Below are 20,314 nucleotides of genomic sequence, written 5' to 3'. Positions count from 1 at the left end.
CAATTGTTAAATGAAAAAATATATATTCTTATAATTTAGCAAACGAATTTATCAAAAAAAAAAATACATATATCTGTATTAGTTTTAGTAAATTAATTTGACACCTGTATTGAAAATACCATATTGTATTCATACAGAATCAGTATGGTATCATTGTTTGTCTGTTCACTGATTGTTGAAGCTAAGAGCTACTTTGATCTGTTTAGATCTAAAGTATCCAAAGTTGAGTTCTAATGTTTCTTCACCCCTGTGTGTGTGATATGTGATTTCCTACATGCTGGCAGAGCAGAGCAGCAGTTTGTGCTCACAGATGGTGACGGTGTGGAGAGACGGTGGTATTTCCTCAGAAGAACCAGCAGAGTCACAAAGGACACCAGTCCATCTCACCACCTTGACTTGCTGACTGATGTTCGTCTGCACTGCACAGAGGAAATCAACTGACCGAGGTTTGTCCAGTGACGTGTTATGAAATGTATATTTGTTTTATGCTTACAGATATGTTTTTCTTGACAGGCTCTGCAGAGGTTAGACAAAGCAGAGAAAACATGTGCTTTACATTTTACTGTGATTTATTGAGATATTTGTTGCCTGATGTTCAGCAGGAATGGAGAAATAGAATCAAAGGGAGATGTTTTTCCTGTTTTTGTAATGATGTAAGTAAATCTTCAATATTATTTATTTGCTTGGTTATATTAGGAGCGTTTCTGAGTGAGGGGGAGAGGAGTCATCATCCAGGTAAAGTGACGTGGATCAGTGGATACACTTGTCTCCCCTTTAAAGGAGACGATCCAAGTCATCCTTAAATGTTAGCGCTTTCAAATACACAAACATTTTTAAAGGACAAAAATGAACATCCAACTTTGACTGTAATACAAAATAAATCTTTGCATGTGTGTTTTCAAACTCTCAGATGGGCAGTATATCAGTCTTGGACTGTCTAACCTGCCGGAGCAGCACTGAATGACCACCGCACGAGCATGTTCCTGCAACATTCAGCATCTGATCCTTCATCTGTGTGCTTCTGCTTTTGGTAAGTAGAGTTACCCAACTCCAGTAACTCTAAACACATGCCATCCATTTCTAACGGCCTGGTTACTTCCTGTCAGTTACTTTAGAAACCATGTGGTCACCTGACCTAACACTGTTTCTTCTTCTTCCCCTTAATGTTGAAGTGTCAAATGTCAAACAGCTGGAGAGGAAACTACACCAGTGTACTGGGATGTTTCAGCAACACGTGCCAGATGCTGTTCCTTCATGGTGACATCACCAGAGACAGTCCCGCCCACCTCAGGACCCATTGATTATGATGATCTGATCCATCAAACCCCCAGCAGGTGAACTTTATTCATGACATAACACCGCAACAATGTAAAAAATTAAACAGCAACAGTCTAAATGTAAAGTGCATTCTAAAGTCCTCTTCAATAAATTGTATGCAAAGAGTCATTCAGGTCACTACAGAACCCAGAGTCTTCATCATTAAATCTCTGGTTGCGTCATTTTTTCTATCCTATATCAGATATTTTAAAGGTTAGCTTAGGTAAAGTTCCATTCTCATGGTGAGGCAAAGTGCTTTATGTGTGTGTGTGTGCGTGTCATGAACGGCTATAAAAGGCCTATAATTAAAGAACAAAGCGGGGTTTGAGTTCGAGTTGCGGCAGACTGTCACTACTTGTAAATGGAACGCAGCCTTCCTACGGCGGACAGCTAATAACAGGAATCGGACGCGGTCCAGCCAAGTCCACAGCAACCACCATAGCAACCGCCTAGCATGACCTTAAAAACATATTCTGTCTTCATAACTATCAAAATCGTGAAATGATTTGCAAAGTGTGAAAGTGTTACAGCTGCAGAGAGCTATGGCGGTATCTATGGAAGCTGTTTACATAGCTAATAATATACGATGTAACCATGGAGACAGTCAGTCACTTGAGCTAGCGGTGCATGTTTACTACAGTGAATAAGGTGATTGAGTGCACAGCGTCCACACTCTGCAGGGGGTAAAGACATTACTTCAATATTGTTTTATATTGATATATATTAGCCTTCTGTTGACCATCACCTCAGGTTCACCATTACACTTTCAGATTACAGATGCACACTGTCTAAACACATTCAAAAACTCATGTCTCAGAAATAAGCACAGCTGTTCATGTTTGTCATTAGAGTTTTATTTGTAAGAAAATTATGAACTTCATATTGTGCATTAAATAAAAGAACATTTCACAACTCTGAGTCAACAGAAACAGGTAACAGAAATGTCTCTAATGTGTACAGTGTAGTGTAAGCATTAAAAGATCATAAAGGAAAAACTAACATTTATGTGAAACTAATTGTAATAAAAAATGAGCAGGTGCTTTATAGATTTAAAAGAAAGAATCTGAAAACAACACTTTTTTGGTCTAAGTGATCAAAGTAGAAAACAGAACTGATGTTCAAGAACAAACCATAGCTGCACTAATATTACACATCTCGATCGTTGTACTGAACAGACATGTTGCTTTTAAAACCACATGCAGTGTGTGACCATGACTGTTCACTGAGACCATGAACGCCACTTCGCTGAAGCATTCTTCTTCTTCTTCTTGCCATTAAATTGGAAGCAGAAGCAGCACGAGCTGATTTGATCTACTGAAAGGAAAAAGCAGAACATCTGAGTTGAAACCAGTCAGCTGAAATCATTAAGACAGGAACAAATTCAATGCAGTGTCTCAAGTGGCTTAGCCTGTTACAACTGTTGATACAAGCTAAATACGGTTAACACACAGTGTCAGGGAGCTCCAGTGTGGGAACTAGTGGCTTTAGGTTTGTAGTCATTTAACTTTCATCCATTCATTCATTTAATTCAGGAGGAAGAAATGCCAGGTTGGTGCAGGCTGGTTACATGCATTTGGTCCCATGCTGTCTTTAATTAAATGACTTGGTTCATTTTATGGCTGGGCTGTATGTGGGGTTATATCATGTTATTTGGGCAGGAGTACCTGTCCCCTGTTAGACTTAGAAAGTTTCTCCATAAGTAGAGTTTCTAACTCTTCTAGCACATCTGTGGCTGACAGCTTTTTGGTGGCTCTTTTTACCCCACACTGGTTGTGAGTGTGTAAATAGCCCCACTAGTTATTTTGGGTTGCAGTTAACTAGGGAGGAAGGGCTGGGTATGCCATGATTAGGTGAATAACAATTATATGTGATACATAAATTTCACAATGCATGCATATATCTCTATCAATTAAACCTGGCCTGAGGGCTGCCATTTTTTACATTCAGTTATTTCTCTTAGAAATGTTGGAACTAAATAATGAATGTGTTACAGTTAAAGTGAAACACTGGTCAGTGTAAATGGCTCATTGGGACACAGAAACCTTTAAATTAAACCTGATATCTAGTGTCAAACAATATCAAAGCTGTAAAAGATGTTTACATTCAGAATTTATAAAACTATGATTGTAAATAAATTCAAACAAGTGAGCTTTTCTCTTTGTGCTGAATATCAACACTGTGGTTTCTTAGACTGTAAGCTTTACTTTAGTGCAACCAGTTGCAGAAGCTGCCACTCCAAATGTCTTTTGATAACAAGAAAAAAATACCTTTTCAGTACACGGCCTGAAGTTCTTCTCCGACATCTTCTGCAATCGGCTTTGTCTGCTGGTTTGAAGACAATAAACCACAAAAAAGATGATTTAGTCACTTTGTCTGCGTCATGCAGCTCGAATGTGTCGTGTAACGATGTTGAATAGCCGTCGTTATCCCTCTGCTTTGAGCCTTTTATCAAAAGTTACAGCTAACTTCATGAAGTTGTACAAAAAGGCTTCATTTCGCCGAGACAGTGCGTTTCTGACTATTACATGCATTTGAATGGAGTTCTTGCACGAAACAAAGTATAAGTTTTCATTATGTGAATAACTTGTATTTTACACTGACCCTGGGTCAGTATCAACTTCATGAAGACAGCTGTAACTTTTGATAGAGGACTCACACACACACATATTTATGGCTTTGCCTTATAGAATTCAGCATCTCCGTGCTGAGGAAATAGGTTTTGCAGCTGTTTGAGCTAAGATTTTCAAGTTATTCACAAATTGAAAACCTATACTTTGTGTCGGGCGAGAACTCCATTCAAATGCATGTAATAGCGTGAAACGCACTAACGTGGTGAAATAAAGCGTTTTTCCATAAACTTCATAAAGACAGCTGTAAATTTTGAGAGAAGACTCACACACACATTGGGGGGATATTGAAGTCTATAAGATAAAGCCATGAATATGTTTGTCTGAGTCTTCTATCAAAAGTTACAGCAAGCTCTATGAAGTTGATGAGAAACGCGTTTCTCACTGTTACATGCATTTGAATTTAGTTCTTGCCTGACACAAAGTATAGGTTTTAATTTGTGAATAACTTGAAAATCTTAGCTCAAACAGCTGCAAAACCTATTTCCTGAGCACTGAGATGCTGAATTCTATAAGGCAAAGCCATAAATATGTGTGTGTGATTCTTCTATCAACAGTTACAGCTGTCTTCTTGAAGTTGATACTGACCCAGGGTCAGTGTAAAATACAATCCTAGCTGTGTGAACAAAGCTTGGCTCCTTTAATCCTGCATGACAAACCTCAGGATGCAGGTTATTATTACTCTTTCCTGCTGGCACACCTGAGAGTCAGCTAGAAACTTACAGTGACGTGGACATCATGCAAAGACTGCCAGACTCTGTAATACTGTGAATGATCAGTGACTCAAGTTAACACTAAACTTTAAACAGTACCTCTGTGTCTCTGTGTGCTGAACATTTAGGATTGAGTCTGCATTGACTTTATTTATTGAGACTTCAACCTTGGGTTGCTTGCTTTTAGCAGGTTGAAGACAGCTCAGAAACATTTGAAGATTAAAATTTAGCATTATGGCTGCTGGTGGTTTGTAAAGCCTATACTCAGCTGTAGTTTTTGTTACTAATTTATGTTTGTTGTTGTTTAACACAGATTTCAGAAGAGCAAATATGCTTAATAGTTTAACTAGATTTCATTTGTCAATGTGGGACTGCTGAGTCACCTGAAGAACTCATTTCATTCATTCTCCACATGATGTTCATATACAGAAATGTTTCACAGGAACTGGTTCCTCCCAAACTGTGAACTAGTGTGTTTCCATAGATTATCTCTGTATGAATGTACTTTTAAATGAAGGCAAGTGTTTGTCCTTTTTTGTTCCTCAGTTACAGTACGTGATATCTTGATATCAGGCGGTCAACACTGGGGGAAGACAAGAAGCAGACGTACTTCCAAGAGGGAGCTGCAGTGAGGACACAGCCAGGTCACTGAGGTCAGAGGTCAGAATCTGAAACAGCTCAGGTTTATATTTTAGGGGTTATAAAAAATCAAAATGTATTTATGAAGAAACCTTTAAATAATAGTCATAATTATGATTATTATAAGAAATATCAAACATTTAAGTGGATTTTCTGTTACACATATTGTATTAGCCCTGCAATAAACTGGCAGCCTGTCTTTGTCCTGTATCAGCTGGGATAGGCTTCATCCTCCCGCAACCCTGAATTGGATACATTGTATTCCAATTATGTAATCTGATCATTTACAAACTCAAGGTATCTAATCAAAATGTAAGTAATAATTATAAAATGGGAAAGCAGAAATAAGTGTGACATAAATGTAAATGTGTTAGCTGACATAGAGGACAGCTACATGTAGTCTGAAAAACCTTTGTTGTCAAGTTTGCAGGTATATCAGCACGAGACATTCTTACATAGAAGAGTCTGTTAAAGTCTCTAACTCAGCGAAGCATTATTGGTCCCGTCTGTTTGGATAAATATAGTAAGTTGATGTTTGTCCATTTATTGACACATTTTCTTAAGTGCTTATCCAGTTCAGGATCACAGTGGAGCTGCAGCTGGATATGTTCATTAAATAAACCTTACAAAAGTTAACAATAAACCTGCATCCATGTACGTTGTTGTCCACAGGATAAGAAAATCAAACTGGAACACTGTGGAACATGTTAATAAATGTTTGTGTGTTTATGCCTGTGTCTTTCACAGGAGGCGCTGGAAGGTTTCCCTAATAGTTCCTGGTGAATCAAAGCAGAACCATAAAGGTTGCTGGATTGCATGATGGCCTTACCCCTGAGCAGTCATCCTGTTAAAGGAGGAACCAGTTAGAAGCTGTTTTCAAAGTAGCTGAGCAGATTTCATCTCAAGTAAGCGATTAACTGTTTGTTCATCTGTTCTGCCACTTAAAGAGCATTTAAGGACGTCTTTTGAGTGTCCAGCTGAATTAATTCTACTGGCTCTCATGGTCATTTGTTATTATAGACATATTTTTCATGTTCATCCAGCTATTTAGTAAATTCTATCTATTTAGTAAAATCCGTCAGCTATAAAATGTAATATAAATATAAAAAATATCTAAATATCTCCTGCACTTTATATTTTAATGATGTAAGTCTGTTATCGTGTTACATTAGCATTCCTCACATATCAATGAGATGCTGTACAGTACAATCCTACTGACGCAGCAGAGGGATAACGACGGCTATTCAACATCGTTACACGACACATTCGAGCTGCATGACACAGACAAAGTGACTAAATCATCTTTTTTATGGTTTATTGTCTTCAAACCAGCAGACAAAGCCGATTGCAGAAGATTTCGGAGAAGAACTTCAGGCCGTGTACTGAAAAGGTATTTTTTTCTTGTTATCAAAAGACATTTGGAGTGGCAGCTTCTGCAACTGGTTGCACTAAAGTAAAGCTTACAGTCTAAGAAACCACAGTGTTGATATTCAGCACAAAGAGAAAAGCTCACTTGTTTGAATTTATTTACAATCATAGTTTTATAAATTCTGAATGTAAACATCTTTTACAGCTTTGATATTGTTTGACACTAGATATCAGGTTTAATTTAAAGGTTTCTGTGTCCCAATGAGCCATTTACACTGACCAGTGTTTCACTTTAACTGTAACACATTCATTATTTAGTTCCAACATTTCTAAGAGAAATAACTGAATGTAAAAAATGGCAGCCCTCAGGCCAGGTTTAATTGATAGAGATATATGCATGCATTGTGAAATTTATGTATCACATATAATTGTTATTCACCTAATCATGGCATACCTAGCCCTTCCTCCCTAGTTAACTGCAACCCAAAATAACTAGTGGGGCTATTTACACACTCACAACCAGTGTGGGGTAAAAAGAGCCACCAAAAAGCTGTCAGCCACAGATGTGCTAGAAGAGTTAGAAACTCTACTTATGGAGAAACTTTCTAAGTCTAACAGGGGACAGGTACTCCTGCCCAAATAACATGATATAACCCCACATACAGCCCAGCCATAAAATGAACCAAGTCATTTAATTAAAGACAGCATGGGACCAAATGCATGTAACCAGCCTGCACCAACCTGGCATTTCTTCCTCCTGAATTAAATGAATGAATGGATGAAAGTTAAATGACTACAAACCTAAAGCCACTAGTTCCCACACTGGAGCTCCCTGACACTGTGTGTTAACCGTATTTAGCTTGTATCAACAGTTGTAACAGGCTAAGCCACTTGAGACACTGCATTGAATTTGTTCCTGTCTTAATGATTTCAGCTGACTGGTTTCAACTCAGATGTTCTGCTTTTTCCTTTCAGTAGATCAAATCAGCTCGTGCTGCTTCTGCTTCCAATTTAATGGCAAGAAGAAGAAGAAGAATGCTTCAGCGAAGTGGCGTTCATGGTCTCAGTGAACAGTCATGGTCACACACTGCATGTGGTTTTAAAAGCAACATGTCTGTTCAGTACAACGATCGAGATGTGTAATATTAGTGCAGCTACGGTTTGTTCTTGAACATCAGTTCTGTTTTCTACTTTGATCACTTAGACCAAAAAAGTGTTGTTTTCAGATTCTTTCTTTTAAATCTATAAAGCACCTGCTCATTTTTTATTACAATTAGTTTCACATAAATGTTAGTTTTTCCTTTATGATCTTTTAATGCTTACACTACACTGTACACATTAGAGACATTTCTGTTACCTGTTTCTGTTGACTCAGAGTTGTGAAATGTTCTTTTATTTAATGCACAATATGAAGTTCATAATTTTCTTACAAATAAAACTCTAATGACAAACATGAACAGCTGTGCTTATTTCTGAGACATGAGTTTTTGAATGTGTTTAGACAGTGTGCATCTGTAATCTGAAACTGTAATGGTGAACCTGAGGTGATGGTCAACAGAAGGCTAATATATATCAATATAAAACAATATTGAAGTAATGTCTTTACCCCCTGCAGAGTGTGGACGCTGTGCACTCAATCACCTTATTCACTGTAGTAAACATGCACCGCTAGCTCAAGTGACTGACTGTCTCCATGGTTACATCGTATATTATTAGCTATGTAAACAGCTTCCATAGATACCGCCATAGCTCTCTGCAGCTGTAACACTTTCACACTTTGCAAATCATTTCACGATTTTGATAGTTATGAAGACAGAATATGTTTTTAAGGTCATGCTAGGCGGTTGCTATGGTGGTTGCTGTGGACTTGGCTGGACCGCGTCCGATTCCTGTTATTAGCTGTCCGCCGTAGGAAGGCTGCGTTCCATTTACAAGTAGTGACAGTCTGCCGCAACTCGAACTCAAACCCCGCTTTGTTCTTTAATTATAGGCCTTTTATAGCCGTTCATGACACGCACACACACACACACACATAAAGCACTTTGCCTCACCATGAGAATGGAACTTTACCTAAGCTAACCTTTAAAATATCTGATATAGGATAGAAAAATGAAGCAACCAGAGATTTAATGATGAAGACTCTAAAACCCACTGTCTTGACAAAATAAAGCATTTTCGTACAACTTCATATAAATCGCTGTAACTTTTGATAGAAGACTCAGAAACACATGTTTATGGCTTTATCTTATAGAACTCAATATCCCCATGCTGGGCAAACAGGTTTTGCAGCCGTTTGAGCTAAGATTTTAAAATTATTCACATAATGAAAACCTATACTTTGTCTCGGGCGAGTTTCCCATTCAAATGCATGTAACAGTGAGAAACACACTGTCTTGGCGAAATAAAGCGTTTTCGTACAACTTCATATAAATCGCTGTAACTTTTGATAGAAGACTCAGACAAACATGTTTATGGCTTTATCTTATAGAACTCAATATCCCCGTGCTGGGCAAACAGGTTTTGCAGCCGTTTGAGCTAAGATTTTAAAATTATTCACATAATGAAAACCTATACTTTGTCTCGGGCGAGTTTCCCATTCAAATGCATGTAACAGTGAGAAACACACTGTCTTGGCGAAAGAAAGCGTTTTCGTACAACTTCATATAAATCGCTGTAACTTTTGATAGAAGACTCAGACAAACATGTTTATGGCTTTATCTTATAGAACTCAATATCCCCGTGCTGGGCAAACAGGTTTTGCAGCCGTTTGAGCTAAGATTTTAAAATTATTCACATAATGAAAACCTATACTTTGTCTCGGGCGAGTTTCCCATTCAAATGCATGTAACAGTGAGAAACACACTGTCTTGGCGAAAGAAAGCGTTTTCGTACAACTTCATATAAATCGCTGTAACTTTTGATAGAAGACTCAGACAAACATGTTTATGGCTTTATCTTATAGAACTCAATATCCCCGTGCTGGGCAAACAGGTTTTGCAGCCGTTTGAGCTAAGATTTTAAAATTATTCACATAATGAAAACCTATACTTTGTCTCGGGCGAGTTTCCCATTCAAATGCATGTAACAGTGAGAAACGCATTGTCTTGGCGAAATAAAGCGTTTTTGAACAACTTCATATAAATCGCTGTAACCTTTGATAGAAGACTCAGACAAACATGTTTATGGCTTTATCTTATAGAACTCAATATCCCCGTGCTGGGCAAACAGGTTTTGCAGCCGTTTGAGCTAAGATTTTAAAATTATTCACATAATGAAAACCTATACTTTGTCTCGGGCGAGTTTCCCATTCAAATGCATGTAACAGTGAGAAACGCATTGTCTTGGCGAAATAAAGCGTTTTCGTACAACTTCATATAAATCGCTGTAACTTTTGATAGAAGACTCAGACAAACATGTTTATGGCTTTATCTTATAGAACTCAATATCCCCGTGCTGGGCAAACAGGTTTTGCAGCCGTTTGAGCTAAGATTTTAAAATTATTCACATAATGAAAACCTATACTTTGTCTCGGGCGAGTTTCCCATTCAAATGCATGTAACAGTGAGAAACGCATTGTCTTGGCGAAATAAAGCGTTTTCGTACAACTTCATATAAATCGCTGTAACTTTTGATAGAAGACTCAGACAAACATGTTTATGGCTTTATCTTATAGAACTCAATATCCCCGTGCTGGGCAAACAGGTTTTGCAGCCGTTTGAGCTAAGATTTTAAAATTATTCACATAATGAAAACCTATACTTTGTCTCGGGCGAGTTTCCCATTCAAATGCATGTAACAGTGAGAAACACACTGTCTTGGCGAAAGAAAGCGTTTTCGTACAACTTCATATAAATCGCTGTAACTTTTGATAGAAGACTCAGACAAAAATGTTTATGGCTTTATCTTATAGAACTCAATATCCCCGTGCTGGGCAAACAGGTTTTGCAGCCGTTTGAGCTAAGATTTTAAAATTATTCACATAATGAAAACCTATACTTTGTCTCGGGCGAGTTTCCCATTCAAATGCATGTAACAGTGAGAAACACACTGTCTTGGCGAAAGAAAGCGTTTTCGTACAACTTCATATAAATCGCTGTAACTTTTGATAGAAGACTCAGACAAACATGTTTATGGCTTTATCTTATAGAACTCAATATCCCCGTGCTGGGCAAACAGGTTTTGCAGCCGTTTGAGCTAAGATTTTAAAATTATTCACATAATGAAAACCTATACTTTGTCTCGGGCGAGTTTCCCATTCAAATGCATGTAACAGTGAGAAACACACTGTCTTGGCGAAAGAAAGCGTTTTCGTACAACTTCATATAAATCGCTGTAACTTTTGATAGAAGACTCAGACAAACATGTTTATGGCTTTATCTTATAGAACTCAATATCCCCGTGCTGGGCAAACAGGTTTTGCAGCCGTTTGAGCTAAGATTTTAAAATTATTCACATAATGAAAACCTATACTTTGTCTCGGGCGAGTTTCCCATTCAAATGCATGTAACAGTGAGAAACACACTGTCTTGGCGAAAGAAAGCGTTTTCGTACAACTTCATATAAATCGCTGTAACTTTTGATAGAAGACTCAGACAAACATGTTTATGGCTTTATCTTATAGAACTCAATATCCCCGTGCTGGGCAAACAGGTTTTGCAGCCGTTTGAGCTAAGATTTTAAAATTATTCACATAATGAAAACCTATACTTTGTCTCGGGCGAGTTTCCCATTCAAATGCATGTAACAGTGAGAAACGCATTGTCTTGGCGAAATAAAGCGTTTTTGAACAACTTCATATAAATCGCTGTAACCTTTGATAGAAGACTCAGACAAACATGTTTATGGCTTTATCTTATAGAACTCAATATCCCCGTGCTGGGCAAACAGGTTTTGCAGCCGTTTGAGCTAAGATTTTAAAATTATTCACATAATGAAAACCTATACTTTGTCTCGGGCGAGTTTCCCATTCAAATGCATGTAACAGTGAGAAACACACTGTCTTGGCGAAAGAAAGCGTTTTCGTACAACTTCATATAAATCGCTGTAACTTTTGATAGAAGACTCAGACAAACATGTTTATGGCTTTATCTTATAGAACTCAATATCCCCGTGCTGGGCAAACAGGTTTTGCAGCCGTTTGAGCTAAGATTTTAAAATTATTCACATAATGAAAACCTATACTTTGTCTCGGGCGAGTTTCCCATTCAAATGCATGTAACAGTGAGAAACGCATTGTCTTGGCGAAATAAAGCGTTTTTGAACAACTTCATATAAATCGCTGTAACCTTTGATAGAAGACTCAGACAAACATGTTTATGGCTTTATCTTATAGAACTCAATATCCCCGTGCTGGGCAAACAGGTTTTGCAGCCGTTTGAGCTAAGATTTTAAAATTATTCACATAATGAAAACCTATACTTTGTCTCGGGCGAGTTTCCCATTCAAATGCATGTAACAGTGAGAAACACACTGTCTTGGCGAAAGAAAGCGTTTTCGTACAACTTCATATAAATCGCTGTAACTTTTGATAGAAGACTCAGACAAAAATGTTTATGGCTTTATCTTATAGAACTCAATATCCCCGTGCTGGGCAAACAGGTTTTGCAGCCGTTTGAGCTAAGATTTTAAAATTATTCACATAATGAAAACCTATACTTTGTCTCGGGCGAGTTTCCCATTCAAATGCATGTAACAGTGAGAAACACACTGTCTTGGCGAAAGAAAGCGTTTTCGTACAACTTCATATAAATCGCTGTAACTTTTGATAGAAGACTCAGACAAACATGTTTATGGCTTTATCTTATAGAACTCAATATCCCCGTGCTGGGCAAACAGGTTTTGCAGCCGTTTGAGCTAAGATTTTAAAATTATTCACATAATGAAAACCTATACTTTGTCTCGGGCGAGTTTCCCATTCAAATGCATGTAACAGTGAGAAACGCATTGTCTTGGCGAAATAAAGCGTTTTTGAACAACTTCATATAAATCGCTGTAACCTTTGATAGAAGACTCAGACAAACATGTTTATGGCTTTATCTTATAGAACTCAATATCCCCGTGCTGGGCAAACAGGTTTTGCAGCCGTTTGAGCTAAGATTTTAAAATTATTCACATAATGAAAACCTATACTTTGTCTCGGGCGAGTTTCCCATTCAAATGCATGTAACAGTGAGAAACACACTGTCTTGGCGAAAGAAAGCGTTTTCGTACAACTTCATATAAATCGCTGTAACTTTTGATAGAAGACTCAGACAAACATGTTTATGGCTTTATCTTATAGAACTCAATATCCCCGTGCTGGGCAAACAGGTTTTGCAGCCGTTTGAGCTAAGATTTTAAAATTATTCACATAATGAAAACCTATACTTTGTCTCGGGCGAGTTTCCCATTCAAATGCATGTAACAGTGAGAAACGCATTGTCTTGGCGAAATAAAGCGTTTTTGAACAACTTCATATAAATCGCTGTAACCTTTGATAGAAGACTCAGACAAACATGTTTATGGCTTTATCTTATAGAACTCAATATCCCCGTGCTGGGCAAACAGGTTTTGCAGCCGTTTGAGCTAAGATTTTAAAATTATTCACATAATGAAAACCTATACTTTGTCTCGGGCGAGTTTCCCATTCAAATGCATGTAACAGTGAGAAACACACTGTCTTGGCGAAAGAAAGCGTTTTCGTACAACTTCATATAAATCGCTGTAACTTTTGATAGAAGACTCAGACAAACATGTTTATGGCTTTATCTTATAGAACTCAATATCCCCGTGCTGGGCAAACAGGTTTTGCAGCCGTTTGAGCTAAGATTTTAAAATTATTCACATAATGAAAACCTATACTTTGTCTCGGGCGAGTTTCCCATTCAAATGCATGTAACAGTGAGAAACGCATTGTCTTGGCGAAATAAAGCGTTTTTGAACAACTTCATATAAATCGCTGTAACCTTTGATAGAAGACTCAGACAAACATGTTTATGGCTTTATCTTATAGAACTCAATATCCCCGTGCTGGGCAAACAGGTTTTGCAGCCGTTTGAGCTAAGATTTTAAAATTATTCACATAATGAAAACCTATACTTTGTCTCGGGCGAGTTTCCCATTCAAATGCATGTAACAGTGAGAAACACACTGTCTTGGCGAAAGAAAGCGTTTTCGTACAACTTCATATAAATCGCTGTAACTTTTGATAGAAGACTCAGACAAAAATGTTTATGGCTTTATCTTATAGAACTCAATATCCCCGTGCTGGGCAAACAGGTTTTGCAGCCGTTTGAGCTAAGATTTTAAAATTATTCACATAATGAAAACCTATACTTTGTCTCGGGCGAGTTTCCCATTCAAATGCATGTAACAGTGAGAAACACACTGTCTTGGCGAAAGAAAGCGTTTTCGTACAACTTCATATAAATCGCTGTAACTTTTGATAGAAGACTCAGACAAACATGTTTATGGCTTTATCTTATAGAACTCAATATCCCCGTGCTGGGCAAACAGGTTTTGCAGCCGTTTGAGCTAAGATTTTAAAATTATTCACATAATGAAAACCTATACTTTGTCTCGGGCGAGTTTCCCATTCAAATGCATGTAACAGTGAGAAACACACTGTCTTGGCGAAAGAAAGCGTTTTCGTACAACTTCATATAAATCGCTGTAACTTTTGATAGAAGACTCAGACAAACATGTTTATGGCTTTATCTTATAGAACTCAATATCCCCGTGCTGGGCAAACAGGTTTTGCAGCCGTTTGAGCTAAGATTTTAAAATTATTCACATAATGAAAACCTATACTTTGTCTCGGGCGAGTTTCCCATTCAAATGCATGTAACAGTGAGAAACACACTGTCTTGGCGAAAGAAAGCGTTTTCGTACAACTTCATATAAATCGCTGTAACTTTTGATAGAAGACTCAGACAAACATGTTTATGGCTTTATCTTATAGAACTCAATATCCCCGTGCTGGGCAAACAGGTTTTGCAGCCGTTTGAGCTAAGATTTTAAAATTATTCACATAATGAAAACCTATACTTTGTCTCGGGCGAGTTTCCCATTCAAATGCATGTAACAGTGAGAAACACACTGTCTTGGCGAAAGAAAGCGTTTTCGTACAACTTCATATAAATCGCTGTAACTTTTGATAGAAGACTCAGACAAACATGTTTATGGCTTTATCTTATAGAACTCAATATCCCCGTGCTGGGCAAACAGGTTTTGCAGCCGTTTGAGCTAAGATTTTAAAATTATTCACATAATGAAAACCTATACTTTGTCTCGGGCGAGTTTCCCATTCAAATGCATGTAACAGTGAGAAACACACTGTCTTGGCGAAAGAAAGCGTTTTCGTACAACTTCATATAAATCGCTGTAACTTTTGATAGAAGACTCAGACAAACATGTTTATGGCTTTATCTTATAGAACTCAATATCCCCGTGCTGGGCAAACAGGTTTTGCAGCCGTTTGAGCTAAGATTTTAAAATTATTCACATAATGAAAACCTATACTTTGTCTCGGGCGAGTTTCCCATTCAAATGCATGTAACAGTGAGAAACGCATTGTCTTGGCGAAATAAAGCGTTTTTGAACAACTTCATATAAATCGCTGTAACCTTTGATAGAAGACTCAGACAAACATGTTTATGGCTTTATCTTATAGAACTCAATATCCCCGTGCTGGGCAAACAGGTTTTGCAGCCGTTTGAGCTAAGATTTTAAAATTATTCACATAATGAAAACCTATACTTTGTCTCGGGCGAGTTTCCCATTCAAATGCATGTAACAGTGAGAAACACACTGTCTTGGCGAAAGAAAGCGTTTTTGAACAACTTCATATAAATCGCTGTAACCTTTGATAGAAGACTCAGACAAACATGTTTATGGCTTTATCTTATAGAACTCAATATCCCCGTGCTGGGCAAACAGGTTTTGCAGCCGTTTGAGCTAAGATTTTAAAATTATTCACATAATGAAAACCTATACTTTGTCTCGGGCGAGTTTCCCATTCAAATGCATGTAACAGTGAGAAACACACTGTCTTGGCGAAAGAAAGCGTTTTCGTACAACTTCATATAAATCGCTGTAACTTTTGATAGAAGACTCAGACACACATGTTTATGGCTTTATCTTATAGAACTCAATATCCCCGTGCTGGGCAAACAGGTTTTGCAGCCGTTTGAGCTAAGATTTTAAAATTATTCACATAATGAAAACCTATACTTTGTCTCGGGCGAGTTTCCCATTCAAATGCATGTAACAGTGAGAAACGCATTGTCTTGGCGAAATAAAGCGTTTTTGAACAACTTCATATAAATCGCTGTAACCTTTGATAGAAGACTCAGACAAACATGTTTATGGCTTTATCTTATAGAACTCAATATCCCCGTGCTGGGCAAACAGGTTTTGCAGCCGTTTGAGCTAAGATTTTAAAATTATTCACATAATGAAAACCTATACTTTGTCTCGGGCGAGTTTCCCATTCAAATGCATGTAACAGTGAGAAACACACTGTCTTGGCGAAAGAAAGCGTTTTCGTACAACTTCATATAAATCGCTGTAACTTTTGATAGAAGACTCAGACAAAAATGTTTATGGCTTTATCTTATAGAACTCAATATCCCCGTGCTGGGCAAACAGGTTTTGCAGCCGTTTGAGCTAAGATTTTAAAATTATTCACATAATGAAAACCTATACTTTGTCTTGGGCGAGTTTCCCATTCAAATGCATGTAACAGTGAGAAACACACTGTCTTGGCGAAAGAAAGCGTTTTCGTACAACTTCATATAAATCGCTGTAACTTTTGATAGAAGACTCAGACACACATGTTTATGGCTTTATCTTATAGAACTCAATATCCCCGTGCTGGGCAAACAGGTTTTGCAGCCGTTTGAGCTAAGATTTTAAAATTATTCACATAATGAAAACCTATACTTTGTCTCGGGCGAGTTTCCCATTCAAATGCATGTAACAGTGAGAAACGCATTGTCTTGGCGAAATAAAGCGTTTTTGAACAACTTCATATAAATCGCTGTAACCTTTGATAGAAGACTCAGACAAACATGTTTATGGCTTTATCTTATAGAACTCAATATCCCCGTGCTGGGCAAACAGGTTTTGCAGCCGTTTGAGCTAAGATTTTAAAATTATTCACATAATGAAAACCTATACTTTGTCTCGGGCGAGTTTCCCATTCAATGCATGTAACAGTGAGAAACACACTGTCTTGGCGAAAGAAAGCGTTTTCGTACAACTTCATATAAATCGCTGTAACTTTTGATAGAAGACTCAGACAAACATGTTTATGGCTTTATCTTATAGAACTCAATATCCCCGTGCTGGGCAAACAGGTTTTGCAGCCGTTTGAGCTAAGATTTTAAAATTATTCACATAATGAAAACCTATACTTTGTCTCGGGCGAGTTTCCCATTCAAATGCATGTAACAGTGAGAAACGCATTGTCTTGGCGAAATAAAGCGTTTTTGAACAACTTCATATAAATCGCTGTAACCTTTGATAGAAGACTCAGACAAACATGTTTATGGCTTTATCTTATAGAACTCAATATCCCCGTGCTGGGCAAACAGGTTTTGCAGCCGTTTGAGCTAAGATTTTAAAATTATTCACATAATGAAAACCTATACTTTGTCTCGGGCGAGTTTCCCATTCAAATGCATGTAACAGTGAGAAACACACTGTCTTGGCGAAAGAAAGCGTTTTCGTACAACTTCATATAAATCGCTGTAACTTTTGATAGAAGACTCAGACAAACATGTTTATGGCTTTATCTTATAGAACTCAATATCCCCGTGCTGGGCAAACAGGTTTTGCAGCCGTTTGAGCTAAGATTTTAAAATTATTCACATAATGAAAACCTATACTTTGTCTCGGGCGAGTTTCCCATTCAAATGCATGTAACAGTGAGAAACGCATTGTCTTGGCGAAATAAAGCGTTTTTGAACAACTTCATATAAATCGCTGTAACCTTTGATAGAAGACTCAGACAAACATGTTTATGGCTTTATCTTATAGAACTCAATATCCCCGTGCTGGGCAAACAGGTTTTGCAGCCGTTTGAGCTAAGATTTTAAAATTATTCACATAATGAAAACCTATACTTTGTCTCGGGCGAGTTTCCCATTCAAATGCATGTAACAGTGAGAAACACACTGTCTTGGCGAAAGAAAGCGTTTTCGTACAACTTCATATAAATCGCTGTAACTTTTGATAGAAGACTCAGACAAAAATGTTTATGGCTTTATCTTATAGAACTCAATATCCCCGTGCTGGGCAAACAGGTTTTGCAGCCGTTTGAGCTAAGATTTTAAAATTATTCACATAATGAAAACCTATACTTTGTCTCGGGCGAGTTTCCCATTCAAATGCATGTAACAGTGAGAAACACACTGTCTTGGCGAAATAAAGCGTTTTCGTACAACTTCATATAAATCGCTGTAACTTTTGATAGAAGACTCAGACAAACATGTTTATGGCTTTATCTTATAGAACTCAATATCCCCGTGCTGGGCAAACAGGTTTTGCAGCCGTTTGAGCTAAGATTTTAAAATTATTCACATAATGAAAACCTATACTTTGTCTCGGGCGAGTTTCCCATTCAAATGCATGTAACAGTGAGAAACGCATTGTCTTGGCGAAATAAAGCGTTTTTGAACAACTTCATATAAATCGCTGTAACCTTTGATAGAAGACTCAGACAAACATGTTTATGGCTTTATCTTATAGAACTCAATATCCCCGTGCTGGGCAAACAGGTTTTGCAGCCGTTTGAGCTAAGATTTTAAAATTATTCACATAATGAAAACCTATACTTTGTCTCGGGCGAGTTTCCCATTCAAATGCATGTAACAGTGAGAAACGCATTGTCTTGGCGAAATAAAGCGTTTTTGAACAACTTCATATAAATCGCTGTAACCTTTGATAGAAGACTCAGACAAACATGTTTATGGCTTTATCTTATAGAACTCAATATCCCCGTGCTGGGCAAACAGGTTTTGCAGCCGTTTGAGCTAAGATTTTAAAATTATTCACATAATGAAAACCTATACTTTGTCTCGGGCGAGTTTCCCATTCAAATGCATGTAACAGTGAGAAACACACTGTCTTGGCGAAAGAAAGCGTTTTCGTACAACTTCATATAAATCGCTGTAACTTTTGATAGAAGACTCAGACAAAAATGTTTATGGCTTTATCTTATAGAACTCAATATCCCCGTGCTGGGCAAACAGGTTTTGCAGCCGTTTGAGCTAAGATTTTAAAATTATTCACATAATGAAAACCTATACTTTGTCTCGGGCGAGTTTCCCATTCAAATGCATGTAACAGTGAGAAACACACTGTCTTGGCGAAAGAAAGCGTTTTCGTACAACTTCATATAAATCGCTGTAACTTTTGATAGAAGACTCAGACAAACATGTTTATGGCTTTATCTTATAGAACTCAATATCCCCGTGCTGGGCAAACAGGTTTTGCAGCCGTTTGAGCTAAGATTTTAAAATTATTCACATAATGAAAACCTATACTTTGTCTCGGGCGAGTTTCCCATTCAAATGCATGTAACAGTGAGAAACACACTGTCTTGGCGAAAGAAAGCGTTTTCGTACAACTTCATATAAATCGCTGTAACTTTTGATAGAAGACTCAGACAAACATGTTTATGGCTTTATCTTATAGAACTCAATATCCCCGTGCTGGGCAAACAGGTTTTGCAGCCGTTTGAGCTAAGATTTTAAAATTATTCACATAATGAAAACCTATACTTTGTCTCGGGCGAGTTTCCCATTCAAATGCATGTAACAGTGAGAAACACACTGTCTTGGCGAAAGAAAGCGTTTTCGTACAACTTCATATAAATCGCTGTAACTTTTGATAGAAGACTCAGACAAACATGTTTATGGCTTTATCTTATAGAACTCAATATCCCCGTGCTGGGCAAACAGGTTTTGCAGCCGTTTGAGCTAAGATTTTAAAATTATTCACATAATGAAAACCTATACTTTGTCTCGGGCGAGTTTCCCATTCAAATGCATGTAACAGTGAGAAACACACTGTCTTGGCGAAAGAAAGCGTTTTCGTACAACTTCATATAAATCGCTGTAACTTTTGATAGAAGACTCAGACAAACATGTTTATGGCTTTATCTTATAGAACTCAATATCCCCGTGCTGGGCAAACAGGTTTTGCAGCCGTTTGAGCTAAGATTTTAAAATTATTCACATAATGAAAACCTATACTTTGTCTCGGGCGAGTTTCCCATTCAAATGCATGTAACAGTGAGAAACACACTGTCTTGGCGAAAGAAAGCGTTTTCGTACAACTTCATATAAATCGCTGTAACTTTTGATAGAAGACTCAGACAAACATGTTTATGGCTTTATCTTATAGAACTCAATATCCCCGTGCTGGGCAAACAGGTTTTGCAGCCGTTTGAGCTAAGATTTTAAAATTATTCACATAATGAAAACCTATACTTTGTCTCGGGCGAGTTTCCCATTCAAATGCATGTAACAGTGAGAAACGCATTGTCTTGGCGAAATAAAGCGTTTTTGAACAACTTCATATAAATCGCTGTAACCTTTGATAGAAGACTCAGACAAACATGTTTATGGCTTTATCTTATAGAACTCAATATCCCCGTGCTGGGCA

At 37.6% G+C, this 20,314-nt stretch overlaps 1 long non-coding RNA gene across 1 annotated transcript; it reads left to right on the top strand.

The window, feature by feature from the left end:
• Positions 1 to 276: 276 nt before the first annotated feature.
• On the top strand, positions 277 to 8,114 carry LOC146642372 (uncharacterized). Its single transcript, XR_014909765.1, has 8 exons — positions 277 to 446; positions 697 to 735; positions 911 to 1,030; positions 1,173 to 1,334; positions 5,204 to 5,310; positions 6,044 to 6,201; positions 6,629 to 6,686; positions 7,640 to 8,114. It is a non-coding gene; the product is annotated as an uncharacterized LOC146642372 (long non-coding RNA).
• Positions 8,115 to 20,314: the final 12,200 nt, after the last annotated feature.

Source organism: Rhamphochromis longiceps, linkage group LG23, assembly GCF_057381845.1.
Source record: "Rhamphochromis longiceps isolate RC_006_pf linkage group LG23, R_longiceps_female_GT1.1, whole genome shotgun sequence".
NCBI lineage: Eukaryota > Metazoa > Chordata > Actinopteri > Cichliformes > Cichlidae > Rhamphochromis > Rhamphochromis longiceps.
This window is presented reverse-complemented; position numbering and strand designations above follow the sequence as displayed.